Genomic DNA, 14,881 nt, shown 5'->3' with positions numbered 1-14,881 from the left:
GAGGCCTGAGCCAGAGCAGAGGCTTAAGGACTTGGAAATTAAAGGCAATAATCAACCAAATAAAACAACTGAATGGATGGGTCACAGAAAGGGGAGAAGTAGGGAATGCTTCTGGAATCCCAAGTCCAGATGATGATGGGAATCCTATCAGCACAAACAGCCAAGTCAAAAGAGGATCAACTATTAGGTACTGGGTACTGAGCTTGAATTTAGATGGACTTGGGGAGATAGTGAAATATTCCCCTAGAAGGAAAACTGAGCAAGAAGTTAAAAGACTACAGTCAAGGAGCACCTGGGTGGCTCAGTCATTAAGCATCTGACTTCAGCTCACGTCATGACCTCACGGTTCATGAGTTCGAGCCCTACCTAGGGCTCTGCACTGACAATGCAGAGCCTGCTTGCGATTCTCTCTCCCTCTCTCTCTCTGCCCCTCTCCCACATGCTCACTCTTGGGGTGGGGGGGGTGGGGGGGTGGGCTGTGAGAAAAGAAAAGAAGACTACGGTCAAGTTCCCAGATCTGTCCCAGGTCAACTTCATGAACCTAAGCAGGTCTCAGATACAATGAAGAGGTTACAGCAGTGACCTTTAGGCTCTTTCAACTTTAATACTCTACTATTCCAAAAATTGGGCACTTGAGAGTCAAAATACCAATACTATCAAGGTCCTTTGAAGATGTGAAATGTATAGAAGATAGAACAAAAATAAACAATTCAAGAATCTGAATATATGAATTTAAATATATGAATGAGAAGTTTTTAAGAGATCATGCAATTAGAGATATTTAAAGTTATCCATGAAACCTACGAAGCGATGAAATCTAACTCCAGCCCCCTGCCCCGATGTCACAGAATACTGTGTTAACTTATATTCTGCTGCTGCACAAAGCAGAAGCCTGAATCTCACCCAATGTGACAATTCATATGTTTTTATGAATACCTCTCCACACCCTGAAGATTTCAGGCAAATGAGAACTTCTTCCTAGATGGCTCACCACATCAGGGGTAGATGAAAACTGTGGTCAGCCTATTACAACTGTTAAGCAGAGTGCCTACAAAACACTAGCCATGCAGACTGACCTAAGCCCAGGGTTCATAAAAATTAAGCTTTTCCTGGGGTGCCTGGGTGTCTCAGTTGGTTAAGCGTGCAACTTCGGCTCAGTTCATGATCTCACGGTTCATGGGTTCGAGCCTCACATCGGGATCTGTGCTGACAGCTCAGAGCCTGGATGGAGCCTCCTTTGGATTCTCTGTCTCACTCTCTCTCTGCCCCTCCTCTGCTTGGGTGCCACACACTCACTCTCTCTCTCTCTCAAAAATAAATAGACTTTAAATTTTTTTTTTTAAATTAAGCTTTTCCTAAAAGCATTTAGCCTGGGATTCTAAAATGAATAAAATCATGATGATCCTTCTGAAGTACTTTCAAGGGGAAAAAAAAGATCACCTAAGAACCGCAAGTAGCACTGTAGGGTCTAATAACAAAGAACTTAAAAGGAAGCAGCATTCAGGGAGAAGAAAGAAGGAAGGTAGGATGGAAAATGCAAGCAGGCTAGCAGGGATTTTTCCATCAAGGCTGAAAAGTTTTTGAAAAAAACCAAGAGTTGTTGTTGCTGTTTGTTTTGATTGAAGTGTACAAAAACTACTTTCGGGCAACCAGTGAAAATCAGCAGGGAAATGACATGAACACCCCGTTCACGAAACTCAGTAGTTAACAACCTGTTCCATCGTCTTTTCCATTCAATTTTTGAAAACCTCTTTAAGGATGTCGAATTCCTCTCTTTTCTCTTTAACAGGTTTAAAAATACATAAGGTACAATTTTGAATTGTATTTTCATTTTTAACACAGCAAAATGAAGACACCTGTGCATTTCCAAGCTTCCTGGGTCCACCCAGGACCAGTGGGAAAGTCCCTGGAAGGCACAGACCTGGTTTCCTCTTGGCCTCTCAAGCTATCAGGGAAAGCCAGGCACCTGGTATTTTTAGAAGCTCGGTGTTGTTTATCTGATAAGAAAAGAAAGAATGTCAATTTTCACTTTTCTCCAGACTTCAGCTTCTAAAACTGCCTATCTTGGAAGAATATAAATTCTACACCAACCCTCTTTTTCCCCACCTGGTCCGAAGTCTTGGTCCCTCAGCCCCAGCTCCACAGCGGTGCTCACACCATTCCACTCACACACGTCGGGCCCTGACCTCCAACTGGATAACCAGCAGCACACCGTCTGCCTTCGGACAGACTAGAGACCAGAGACCAGACAAGGCCCCAGCAAAGCCCCAGATGGCCATCTCATTCCTGCAGATAAAGAAGTGCCAGGAGAGAGTAAGAAAGAGCCCAGGCAAGGAACAGGTCTTTACCAGCAGGCTAAATCCTGTTCCCCAAGTCACCCTCATCTGGGGGAGACTGAGGCACGATGGGAGAGCCAAGCATGAGGCCCAGAAAAGAAGGAGAAACTGAGAAGCATTTCAACCAAACTGCCCAGCTCTGGACTGGCCAAGGACACCCACGGGAACCCTGACTCCAGCTGACAAAGGAAGCAAGGAAGGCAGCGGGGAGGGACTGTCAAGGGCAGGCCCTCCCTCCAACTCCTTAAAATATACTCCTTACAAGTGGCCCAACGCAGGATGCCTGGGTGGCCCAGGAGGTTAAGCGTCAGACGACATTTCAGCTCAGGTCACAGTCTCTTGGTTCGTGAGTTTGAGCCCTGCATCTGGCTCCACACTGGCGGTGTAGAGCCTGCTTGAGATTCTCTCTCTCTCTCTCTCTCTCTCTCTGCCCCTCCCCCACTCTCTCACACTCTCTCGAAGTAAATAAATAAACTTAAAAGAAAAAAAAAAGTGGCCCAAAGCTTCAAAGAACACTGCACCAGGAGGCAGCATGTTGTTCTGGAAAGCACACAGTTCCTGGGCTTACTCAGTTCCCTCATCCACAAATATCTCCTACTGAAGGAGAGCAAGGGGGATTCAACAAAACCAGCTGTAGAGAGTACCCAGCATGAGGCCTGACACAAAGAAAGCACCCAACACTTCACCGACAAGAGCAATGACCGTCATATAAAATATGAATGCTTCATTCTTTGGGGACCTGGCATTTCTTGTCCACAAGGCAAATACAGCCGAAGTCTGTGAACAGCCTCAACGGGACTGAATCGCCAGCCAGGCTGAACACAGGAGGAGGACAGGACACTGGCAGGTGTGAAGGAAAGAAAGCAGGAGGCACCAAGGTCCTACCATACACCAGGGCCATCCACACAGGTCGGCACCTTCCCCCATGGAAGGGCACTTTAGACATCCTCAGGATCCACAGAAGGATCCCCCGGGCTCTCCTCCAGGATGCTGCTTCCTAACATCCCAGCCAATCCAACCTTCAGGGGCAGGTGTTCAGAGACCCCGGGCCCTTGTGCACCATCAAAGGCTGGAGGAAATGAAACCTCCGACAAAGAAGGAGCGGGCACTGTGCTCGGGGTCCCCCTCACTCTTTTGCTTTTGTTTTCAGCTTTTGTCTTGGCAGCAAGTGTTGGCGTGGCCCTGGTCACCACAGCTGTCACAGTCACTTTCTTCGTGTCACCAACATCCACTCTGGGCACAGTGACCCGCCCTGCTGTGTGTCCTTTGAGGCACAATGGATTTCCTTTATTGCTTTTTAATGCATGGCCTCCCATCATTATGCTTAATAAAATACGAACGGATGAAGAAGGCACTGACAACTGAAGAGAAACCCAGGAAAGGTGACAGGGGCGAGACGCTGCTACGCATCCCTCACCCTGCTCAGCTGCTAAGTTGGAAGGTGCTCCCCAATAGAGCTCAGCAGACCTCGTGTCTGGCTCCCTCCAAATAGCTGGCGAAGAGGAGACAAAAGTTACCGCACCTGCACCATACTCCCTGAAGACCCCAAATGAGGTCCTAGCTTGAAACAATTACACACGTAAGTAGAACTTACAGTCTTCACAGTCTTGTCTTAGAAACAAAACCAATATTGACTTTCCCATTCGCCCAGGAGCATTCTGAGAAAGCCATAAACAAACGATGATGCCAAGTGTTAAAATCCATTCCGCTCCTACACCGGGTGGTCACTGCCAGGTCAAGGACAGGTGCCTCCTTCCCACGACCGCTCTCCATTCCACCCCAAGGACTGGAGACAGCTTCCATTCCCTTCTCACACGGACAACTAAGCTCGTTTGCTTCCCCTGTGGGGAAGGATGAGCACAGAAGTCCCGTGCAACATGTGTTCCCATGAGCACAGACACGTGATGATCTCAGAGGTATTGTAAAAAAAAGGGCCCTCGACACTTCCCTAAGGAAGGATGTCTTCTGTAAAAGGCGCCTGCCAGGACCCAAAGCATGTGCTGGGAAAATGTACGGCCTGCTGCTGCGTATGTTTCCAATTCTGATGCCCCACTTCCTCTTCATGATCACATTCCTTCCCTCCTTATTTCTCTTCTAAAAAGACACTCTGGCACTGGGTCTCCAAAGTGTGCTGTTCTATGAAAAGGCTGTAAGATAAAAGGAGCTAAAATGGATTTCAATAAATATGAAATGCTTAAACACTATGTAAGATCTATTCTATTCCACCACTTTTAAAGGTCTCCAAAAAAGAATAGTATTTTTAAGTGTTGGCAGCCTAACTTTTTAAAAATAAAGTCTCCTTCACTTAAAGCTCAGTCACACAGGCCATCACACAGCATAAAGCTTTTTAACAACACAGTTTTAAGGGTTGTGATGTCACTAACTGTGCCTTCCAAACCTATCTCACAGAGGTTCCTCAAAGGATCCGTTACGATAATATACGGGAAAGTGATACGAATTTTGCAAAAGGCGAATCAAATGATCAAACTGTTGTTATTCCTATTATTAACAGATATCATACCATACAGCGTCTACATAAAAGACTAGGGACCTTGGAATCAGAGATCAGGGTTCAAATTCCCCGTCCACCACTTACTAGTTACCTACACAAGTAGGGTGTAAGAGACCAAGCTACTAAATTCCCTAGGCCTCATTTCAACTGTAAAATGGATATAACACCCACTTCATCAAGATCTAAGGATTCGTAGTTACGTATGCAAAACCCGTCACACATGGTAAACACTTACTAAAGGATAGTGACAATTACTCTTGGGCTATTTAATTAAAATCCAAATATCCAGCTACTGAAAACAGTGGAAGGGAAGGGGAGGCGAGGAGAGTCTCACCAAAAAGAAGGACAAATGTTAAAAACATGGATCTTAACACTCTGAAGATCCCTTGTTAGCCAAACCACTCCCACCCCCACTCCTTCCCCACTGACATCCACAGCTCCTCCTTGCTTTGCATAACTGTGCGGCAACCACGGAGAGTCAGTCTTTAACGCCAGGCTTGACAAAGTGATGATTCATCCCATCCCATGAAGGGGGTGCAGCCAGTAGTCAGCCTCAACGCACAACAGGAGCTCCACGGGGAGAGCCCTTGGCCAGAGGCAAGCTATGGAAGAGAAACCCCCTACCCGCACCCCGTGTCCCCAGCAACAGTTAACACAGTCTCATGCTTTGCTTGTTGTTAATGTATATCCCAAGGAGTACTTGGGAGGAATCCAACGGCGCTACATTTTACAGAGTTATTCACAGCACACATGAAGAGTCCAAAATGGCAACACAACAATAAGGAAGGAGTCTCCCTCTGTTCCCTCTGTTTGCTGCCTGTGGCACAATGTTTTGCCAGGCAATGTGTTAGTTATAACAACAAACAGCTTGATGGTTGGACTACATCCCACTTCAGCTTCACATCATAATGGCTCCTGAGGACAAGTCCCACTGCTTCTCAGCCCGGCCTGAAAATGTGACCACATCCCCCCACGAAAAAGACAAACCCTCAGCAGCAGCTTGCACAGCTCTTTTCCATTACCACTTAGTGGGCAGGAAACATATTTTCCCCCTGGAGTAAGCTCCTAATTCCCATGCTAAGGTTAAGAGGCTTTCAAACTTGGTTGTCCTAACATGAATGCCCAATGGGGTGGTTTCACAGCGGGTCCTCAGAGCTGTCAAAGACACAGCACTGGGTCATCTGCTGCCCCTGCCTGCAGTCAGACTACATTCCTGGCCCTGCCTACAGCCAGACTACTATACCTGAATGTCTCCTAAATTATCACCACGGTAACTCTAACCTTCAGTCCCACTTTGGGATCCTTCCACTACTGTCCCATAGACACAAACCATGAACGCCTGGAAAAGTCAGCCTCCTCCCAAAACAGGTTTGCTTGGAATACCCCAAACAACATTCATCATTCAATGCCCCCTGGCTCCCTCAGCAGGTCAACCTTGTTTCCTCCTGGGTTTCTTGATTCCAATCTAGAAAAGGGTCACTCAACAAATAGCCAACATATTACATTTAATTCTACCTCCCCCCCTAAAAAAAAAAATTCCCATTCACCATAATGGTAAGAGTTCTTTTTCTTATTCCAGGTGGCCCACATGGGGAGAGTGAAAGCACAGAAGCAGTGGCTTTTCAACTCAAAATCCAAACACTGGTGTGTGGGGTGTGTTTTCTGGGAAAGCCTGCAAAAGGGTTTTTCAACTCAAGTGTTACATAATCTGATTCATTTATTTAGCAATGTCTAATTTTATAGTGGTTTCCCCTCAAACATTCCTGGAAAATTGTTATATACTATATTACAATGGAGAAAATTATTTTATGTCAAAATCAATTCTATAAAGTTTGCCTCATACCCATTCAAGCCAATATCCACTGGCTACACACACACACACAGATCCAGAGGCACACACATACACACAAATACCCTGATCCATAACAAAAAAAGTCCTCCTCCACTGTAACTAAGATTTGATTTCAGCAAACTAACACCGGGAGCGCCTAGAACTCAAGGAAGTGCACAACTTGTTGAGGCAATAAACGCTCGGGCCACAGCCTGAACAAAGCATTACAAAGAAGCTTCAGAAACCCACACGGCCCCTAGACAAAATGTTGTGTGTTTGCAATCCATTCTCCAGGGCACTCTCATCAACGCCTCCCCAACCCTCCTCCCGGCCCCCGCTAGCACCCTCCAGGGCTCCCGTACCTAATCTGGTTTTCATTCCGGCCCCGCTCCCTCCCCTTCCCTCTCAACGACCGTGAATCAATCCCATCCCGGGCAGGAAACGAGACCCAGGGCAGCCCCCTCCGCTGCGGCGGAACAAAGGAGCGAGGCGCAGCTGCACGCGCGGGACGCCCCATCGGGTCCTGGACCCCCTTCTCCCCTGCCGCCGCCGCCGGGGCACGCCGCACCTGAACCCCACACCCCAGGACGCCCCATTGTTCTCCCTCCGTTTTCCTTCCCGGAGGAGGCCACTTCCAAAGAACCAGGGGGCCAGGAAACAGCTGTGGGCCAGGGAAATGGAGGGGTGTGGGTGAGAACGGGGAAGATCTGGATTCCACTTTGCCCACAGTGCTAGGAGAATAGGGCAAAGTAAGAGCAACTTAGTTCACAAGCCTGCTCTCCCACCCGCCCCCGAAACGACTGCGGAGTCACGACCACCGGGCGCGACCTCCAGCACGCGCGAGTTCTCGCCGCAGCGCGGCCACGCCGGGACGAGAGCGCCGCAGCCCCCTCTGACCCGTGCCCCGCGGGCTGCGGCGGGGCCACCGGGACCTCGGGCACAAAGGCGCGGGGCGCCCCCTCTACCGCCTCTGGCGGGCCGCGGCTGGAGCGAGCGGGCAGGGCAAGGGAGAGGGGGAAAGCGCTCGCGCTACCTCGCCGGGCGCCACTCCGCCTCCTGGTCCTCTTCGCGCTCCGGGGCGCGGGCCCACTGCGAGGCTGCGGGGCTCCCGCGGCGGCTGCTCGGCGGAGGCTGCTGGGCGGACGCTGTCCCGCGGCTGCCGACCCTTGGCGCGCCCCGCGCTCCCGCACCGCCTCCACGCGCCGAGGCTGGGCTCCGGTGCGCGCCCGACTGCAGAGAACTCGGCGGCTGCGGAGAGCAGGGCTGCGGCGGGAGGCGTGCGGCCACTCCCCTCTCCCCGGCAGACGGAGGGGCTGGCCGAGGGGCGGGGGCGGCGACCTCGCCGCCTGGGATTCGCCCCTCCGCGCGCCTGCAGGACCGGGAGCCGCCGCCTCCGAGCCGACTCACCTCCGGCCGCCCGGTGCCGGCTGCACAGCGCCCCCCAGTGAGCGCGAGCGGCAGCCTCCGCACCCGAGGGCAAGCCTAGATAGGGCCGGGAGGGGAGGAGAGGAGAGGGAAAGGGAGGCGTCCCCGCCCAGCGCCCACGGAGAGCACGGCCCTTGTACCTTTTTTTTACTCCTGAATTCACTAACATCAAACTAGAAATGTAATAACTGGGGCAGGAGGGATGACGCCTAGGAGCCAGCCTGGGAGCACATGCCAGCAAAGACTGGGAGTGTTCTCAACAGTTCCTTCTGCCCTAGATAAAAAAGTTCGGATACCCAAGAATATCAGAAAGGATTAATTTGACCGAAACGGGAAAAAAGGTGTATCGAGTAGCCAAGTATGCTTTTACTTACAAGATTTGTAATATCTCACATTATGCTAAGTAGACAGTGGCCAGTTCTCTGCTACAAAAAAATGAAAGATAGTTTAAAAGGAATTTCAAATACCTGTATATCTGAAAATAGCATATTAACTGCCATTGGGTAATGACCAGTGATGGGGTATCAGTCTACATATTATTTAGGCATGTTGGAGGGGCCAGAGAGTCAGGACCTCCAGCTTCTCACTCCAGCCCGCCTCTTGCCTCTTTGTGGAATGTAGAACAAGCCACTTAACCGAGGTCCTGGTTTCCTCATCCCGGAGGAAGGAAGGGTGCTCCTCCAACCTTACTCACTGGGTGAGGTGAGGATTACTTGGCTAAGGTGTGAAAAGAAATATAGGCACAGTAATTATTACTCATGATTCTAACTACTTTATCCTATAACGAAATAAATTGCCATAAATGGGGCCAGGTTTAAATGGACTGACCTATATCTGGAAACTGTCACTAAAATGAGGTGAACCAAAGAATTCAGACCATATATAGTAACTCTGTTCCCAGAGCCATAAGAACACAGGCACTGGGATTTGTCAAATGTCACCAATAGATTTTGGAAAGGTGGCAGTTGCCCAGACTCTGTCTGCTTGGAGCTATATCATCATTGACGACCCTATCCGCATCAGTTCAGATCTGCATGACAGTGGTCTTAAGTTAAGGCGTATTGAATACCAGGTACTGTTCTGTTCTTGTTTAATCTTCACAAAATCCTGAGATAAGTTACTCTCATTGTTCTTTTACTGACTGGGAAAGCCAAAACCAGAGAGGTCTTCCGACTAATAAGTGGCAAGGATGGTTTGAAGACACGTTGTCAGATTCTTGGGCACCCTTCCCATTGAAGAGTGTAATTGCCTTCCTCTTGAATGTGGGCTGTACTTAGTGACTTGATTCTAATGAAAAGAACACAGCAGAAGTGATGCTATGTGATCTGATTTTAGATCATAAAAGGAGCTACAGTTTTCACCTGGACCTTTTATTGGAACACTCACCCTGGGAACCCAGCTGCCATGCTAAGAGGAAGCCTGGAGTACATGGAAGGTCATGTGTAGGTGCTCCAGCTGATGGTGCCAGCTGAGAACCCAGCCTGCAGTCAGATATGTGAGTTACTGAGCCTTTGAGATGACTCCAGCCTCACTCACTGATTGACCACACTGCATGAGAGACTTAGAAAACCTAACTAAATCTAGTCCGTGCTCAGAATCAGGAGAGCGGACCATAAAAAGAGATTGTCTTTGGAGTGGTCGTTACATAGCAACTGGAACTGAAAATAGTGGCAGAGCTGGGATTTGAACCCAGGCAGTCCGATTCCACAGTCTCCGCCACAATCCTACTGCCTCAGACCTTGATAACCCAGCCTGATGAACACCAGCGTTCACAACAGTGTATGGGCCTGCCATCTGATGACACGTTTAGACTCACTTTTCCATTTTGCGCGTTGGATATCAGGTTCCAAACAGACGGCTTAGAGCAGTTTGGCAATAAGGAGGCCCCTGACCTCTCTATCCAGTCCAGCTTTTCAAACATTAACAGAAATTCAAGTGGCAGGTTTGCAAACACAAAACGTGAAGAAATGGTTTGAAAGAGTAGGGGAACTCTATAACCTTTTCACCTTTGAAAAAGGCCAAGTTTTCTTCAAAAGTAGGTTTGGGACAAGTATGTGCTGAATAGGACTACTGAGAGAGGGGCTCTTAGGAAGACTTCGGAACTCCTGCCCCAAGGTAAAGATTGGGAACTTGGTTATGTTGGGACAATTCTGCCTCTGGAAGGACCTATCATAGTGGGGACACTTGAGGCTCTCTCCCTCTTTTTCAGCAACCTGAGACAAGAAAATATGAGAAACTGTTGAACTCATCCCGATAAACATTGAGAAAATGAACCAAGAAGCTATTAGAAAGCCAAAAGGGTTTCTAGAGCAAAGTTCTGCCTGTCTTTTTAAAAAAAATTTTTTTTTCCAACGTTTATTTATTTTTGGGACAGAGAGAGACAGAGCATGAACGGGGGAGGGGCAGAGAAAGAGAGGGAGACACAGAATCGGAAACAGTCTCCAGGCTCTGAGCCATCAGCCCAGAGCCCAACGCGGGGCTCGAACTCACGGACCGCGAGATCATGACCTGGCTGAAGTCAGACGCTTAACCGACTGCGCCACCCAGGCGCCCCCTGCCTGTCTTTTAAAAACACCATTAACCTATAGTTTTCATAAATTTCAAAATCCAACTCCTGAAGACATACCATGAAGTTTTTAAATACTTTCACCTTCCTGGCCATTCTTCTCAAAAGTCAATCAATCAACAACTTTCGAATTTAAGAGAAGCAGACTATAGGTATAATAACTGTCAAGCATGGATAATAAATCCACCAACTACAAAAGCATTTTTTTTTACTTTCCCATCAGTCTATTTAAAGGAAGTAGAATGTATGAAGAAGCAGAAGGACTCACTATGATTTTAGGGTGAGAGACGTAAATTGTCAAATTATAGGAGTAAAGTGACTATAAGAGGTGCACGTCACCTCAATGAAAACATGCAGCGATTTAAATTAAAACAAGGGAAATCCTGCCATCCTTGTGGGGAAAATGTATATACAAAGCACATTTGTGTGTCCCAGGAAGAGAATTACCACTAAATGCGCAGGATTTCTTGTTCTTCTTTTATCCGAGTTGTTTTTAACTGGAGCCCTCTAAAAAAATTTTTTGATTCACTTTTGGGGAAATGAACAACAAAACGACCATATGACCTGCTTCTACCTCGTTTTGGTGTAGCAAAAGAAATAATGGGCCGGAAGTCATAATTTTACATGTTCTCACTGGCCCTATCTGCAGCCAGCTTTAGAATTTTAACCAGAAGCTTCATGCTTTCTGTCCTTAGTTACTTTACATCATCCTGAATGTGTTAAGGGATTTCCAGTTCTAAAAAAACCTAAGCATCTTTGTTTTTGCCCTATTTTCTCTCTTCATCTACCTACCCAAAGACTTAGTTTTCACCCGCTTTACTTATCCTTTGCGGCCAAACTCCGTTCTCCTCTATCCTCACCATCTTCTTGAAATGCATCCTGCGTTCTCTTCCAGGGTAACATCTTAATGCCGCAGACTCTCAGTACCTATTCTTGTATTCCAGTTCTTTCTAGTTCTTCTCTTATAAATGTTTGGCCTCTCCAACTAGAGATGATGGATGTCTAGATTAAAGGAATAATTCAGGGGCTTCTGGGTGGCTTAGTCAGTTAAACATCTGACTTGTGATTTCGGCTCAGGTCAGAATCTCTCACAGTCCATGAGTCCGAGGCCCTGCATCGGGGTCTGGGCCGACAGCGCGGAGCCTGCTTGGGATTCTCTCTCTCTCTGTCCCTCCCTCAGGCACTCTCTCCCTCTTGTAAAATGAAAATGAATGCATGAATGAATGAATGAATGAATGAATAGAACAATGTAGTCTGAAAGCACCAGGCCCATTACAATAAGCATGATCTCAGAGAGCTTACTCTGTTTTCAAAAGTGTTCTCAGTGCTCTGAATGTATGTTAATTCATTATTTACCCTCAGGACAGCCCAAGGAGGTGGGTTATTAATTATAAATTGTTGTTATACACAATAATTACAGCAAATACGATCATTACTTTAATTTTTATTAATCCCATTTTACAGATGATGAAACTGAGGCAGAGGAAAATTAAGTTACTCGCATGAGGTTACACAATGGTAACATCAGAGCCAGGATTTCAATCTAGCCAGTCTTGCTTCAGGGCACAGTCTCTCACCTCAGGACCCTATACCTCCTCTCACATTTGTGAGCATTTAATCTGTGAGCTCTTTGTTTCTTTTATGTCAAAAAACAAGTACGTCTTATTTCTTTAGTATTTATCTCTTAGTTTAGAATAGTGCTCTAAATACAGTAAACACTGAATTAGTATTTCTTATGTAGTTTCCTGCGAAAGAAAATCTTTCTTATGTATTTAAAGAGTGCTTTGAAAATAAATGCTTAATACTGAAAGTATTATTTGAAATTCACATTAGGTATTGTAAAAAATATTTCTGTGGCATTTTCAGCCTCCGGGACAAAAAACACTACTCTTTAAGTATTTAAGAAGCTGTATGGGGGCGCCTGGGTGGCACAGTCGGTTAAGCGTCCGACTTCAGCCAGGTCACGATCTCCCGGTCCGTGAGTTCCAGCCCCGCGTCGGGCTCTGGGCTGATGGCTCAGAGCCTGGAGCCTGTTTCTGATTCTGTGTCTCCCTCTCTCTCTGCCCCTCCCCCGTTCATGCTCTGTCTCTCTCTGTCCCCCAAAAAATAAATAAACGTTGAAAAAAAAATTAAAAAAAAAAAAAAAAAAAAAAGAAGCTGTATGTAGAAAGCGGCCAGGAGAGTGGATCTTGAAAATTCTCATCGGAAGAAAAAAATACAACAGTAACTGGACTGTCAACTGGTGATCCTTTTGCAATATATACAAATATCAAACTATTACATTGTACACCTCAAACTACTTTAATGTTATACCAATTTCAATTATACATCAATAAAAACTAAGATTAATTTAAAAAATTAAAAACTGTAGATAAATGACAACAAGAATGTTAGAGGGTAAAATGACTGATAGAACTTCTCCTGGGTAGGAACATGCACTAAAGCTTTTTTTTTTTTTTTTAATTAATTAATTTATTATTTATTTTATTTATTTATTTATTTATTTATTTATTTATTTATTTATTTTTAGCATTTATTCATTTTTTCAGAGACAGAGAGAGAGAGAGCACAAGCAGGGGAAGGGCAGAGAGAGGAGGAGACATAGAATCCGAAGCAGGCTCCAGGCTCCGAGCTGTCAGCACAGAGCCCGATGCGGCGCTTGAACTCATGAAACGCAAGATCATGACCTGAGCGGAAGTCGGACGCTTAACCGACTGAGACACCCAGGCGCCCCGAAAGCTTTTTGAAGATGAAAAAAAAAAAAAGGAGAAGAATTCAAAGGTGTCACGGATAGGGTTCCTTATAGGTATTAGCCTATGAGAAGATTAAAAGCAACTATTCTTTATAAAAACATAACAGTATAATTGAGCACTAAAATCAGGCAGTGAAACTCTGGGTGTAATTTTTCTCTCCACAAACTGCATTTGTCCGTAGCTCAGAATACTCTGATCCTACAAATAAATTATAGACCCATTGCCAGGAAATTTAAATTGCCTGCATTTTTCCCCTGACATTTTTATAATTTGGCATTCTGTCATTTTAACTACTAAAATAATTGTCTTTTTAAATTCCTCTCAAGCTGTAGCATTATGGCAAAACCTTGCTGTTAAACAATAAATCTGTCTGAAAAACAGCCAGACTTTTGTCCAATCTTTTTGAAAAAGTATTTTCATTTGTCCGATGATAACTAGGGAGCTGTCATCTCGTTGCTGAGGAGACTCAAGGAGCACCGTAAGGAAAAGCAAATATTAGGGCAGAGGGAAAGAGTACTGGCTGTCTATCCCAAATGAAGAGCAATTTAGCAAACGTGAAAAAATATTCTGTTTCTGCTGTAGGTCCCCAAAACTAGATACCCATTTATTTGAGTCCAGTGTAGACACTCCTCACTAGTGTTAGCATATGAAAATGCTTAACAAAAAAAAAAATTAATTTATTAACAACCAAGGTGATATAATCCAGGCTGAGGTACTATTGACTAATCAACTGAAATGTAACTTGGAAATATAAACCAAGGCTTCATAGCATGTTCACTCATTGCTTCCGCAGTGTTCTCAATCTTGACATCTGTGTGAGAGGCTCCACGAAGGCAGAATTTTTGTCTCTTTGGTTCACTGTTGTATGCCCCAGAGCCTGGGAACATACAAGATATTCAATAAATATTGTTGAACTGATAAATGAATTTCGTGTACTATTATTTTAAGTAAATTGAACTGGCCTATAATCTCAGTAATTATTTCCAGATGGATCTCAGAGCAATTTCAAGGACTTTCACAGCAAGGTAGAACAAAACAAGTCCTATGATGGCTTCACAGTGATGATCTACCTCAATTCTGAATAAAGCTGGAAAAACTTTAAAGAGAATACCACCAAGGCATAGTCCACCCTGTACAGAGGAAGAAGGAGACCACATGGGCCAGGACACTAGAAAGTGACTCAACTTCCAAAACAAGTGTAACTTCTATTGAAAAGATGCATACCCTCCTCTCCCATCAGACATACCAAAATGTGGATGTTTCTCCCCAAATCCATACGTGTCAATATGATTAAGGGAAGGGAGCACAGGCCTATGTCTTTGACCCCCTTGGGGCCTTTTTGCCATGCCTCAGCCTCACCTGCACCAGCCCCCATTTCAGCAAGTGGGTGCTTGACAAGTTCTCCCCAAATCTTGAGTCTGCACCTAAAATAACCCTGACACAGCACAGCTCAGAGGT

The 14,881-nt window shown here is 46.0% G+C and overlaps 1 protein-coding gene across 6 annotated transcripts in view; it reads right to left on the bottom strand.

Annotated features, from left to right (window-relative positions):
* MYO1B (myosin IB) overlaps positions 1–8,132 on the bottom strand; it is a 188,859-nt gene extending 180,727 nt beyond the window's left edge. For 5 of the 6 annotated variants that reach the window (XM_043577342.1, XM_043577346.1, XM_043577348.1 and 2 more), the window contains exon 1: positions 7,713–8,103. The gene's annotated coding sequence lies outside the window, so the exon portion shown is untranslated. Of the gene's footprint in view, positions 1–7,712 lie in introns of all 6 variants that reach the window. The other variant, XM_043577349.1, reaches the window with a different exon arrangement.
* Between the last annotated feature and the right edge of the window lie 6,749 nt (positions 8,133–14,881).

The sequence above is a fragment of the Prionailurus bengalensis genome, chromosome C1 (assembly GCF_016509475.1).
Source record: "Prionailurus bengalensis isolate Pbe53 chromosome C1, Fcat_Pben_1.1_paternal_pri, whole genome shotgun sequence".
Taxonomy (NCBI): Eukaryota; Metazoa; Chordata; class Mammalia; order Carnivora; family Felidae; genus Prionailurus; species Prionailurus bengalensis.
Note: the sequence above shows the minus strand (reverse complement) of the source record. Positions and strands in the feature narration are given on the sequence as shown.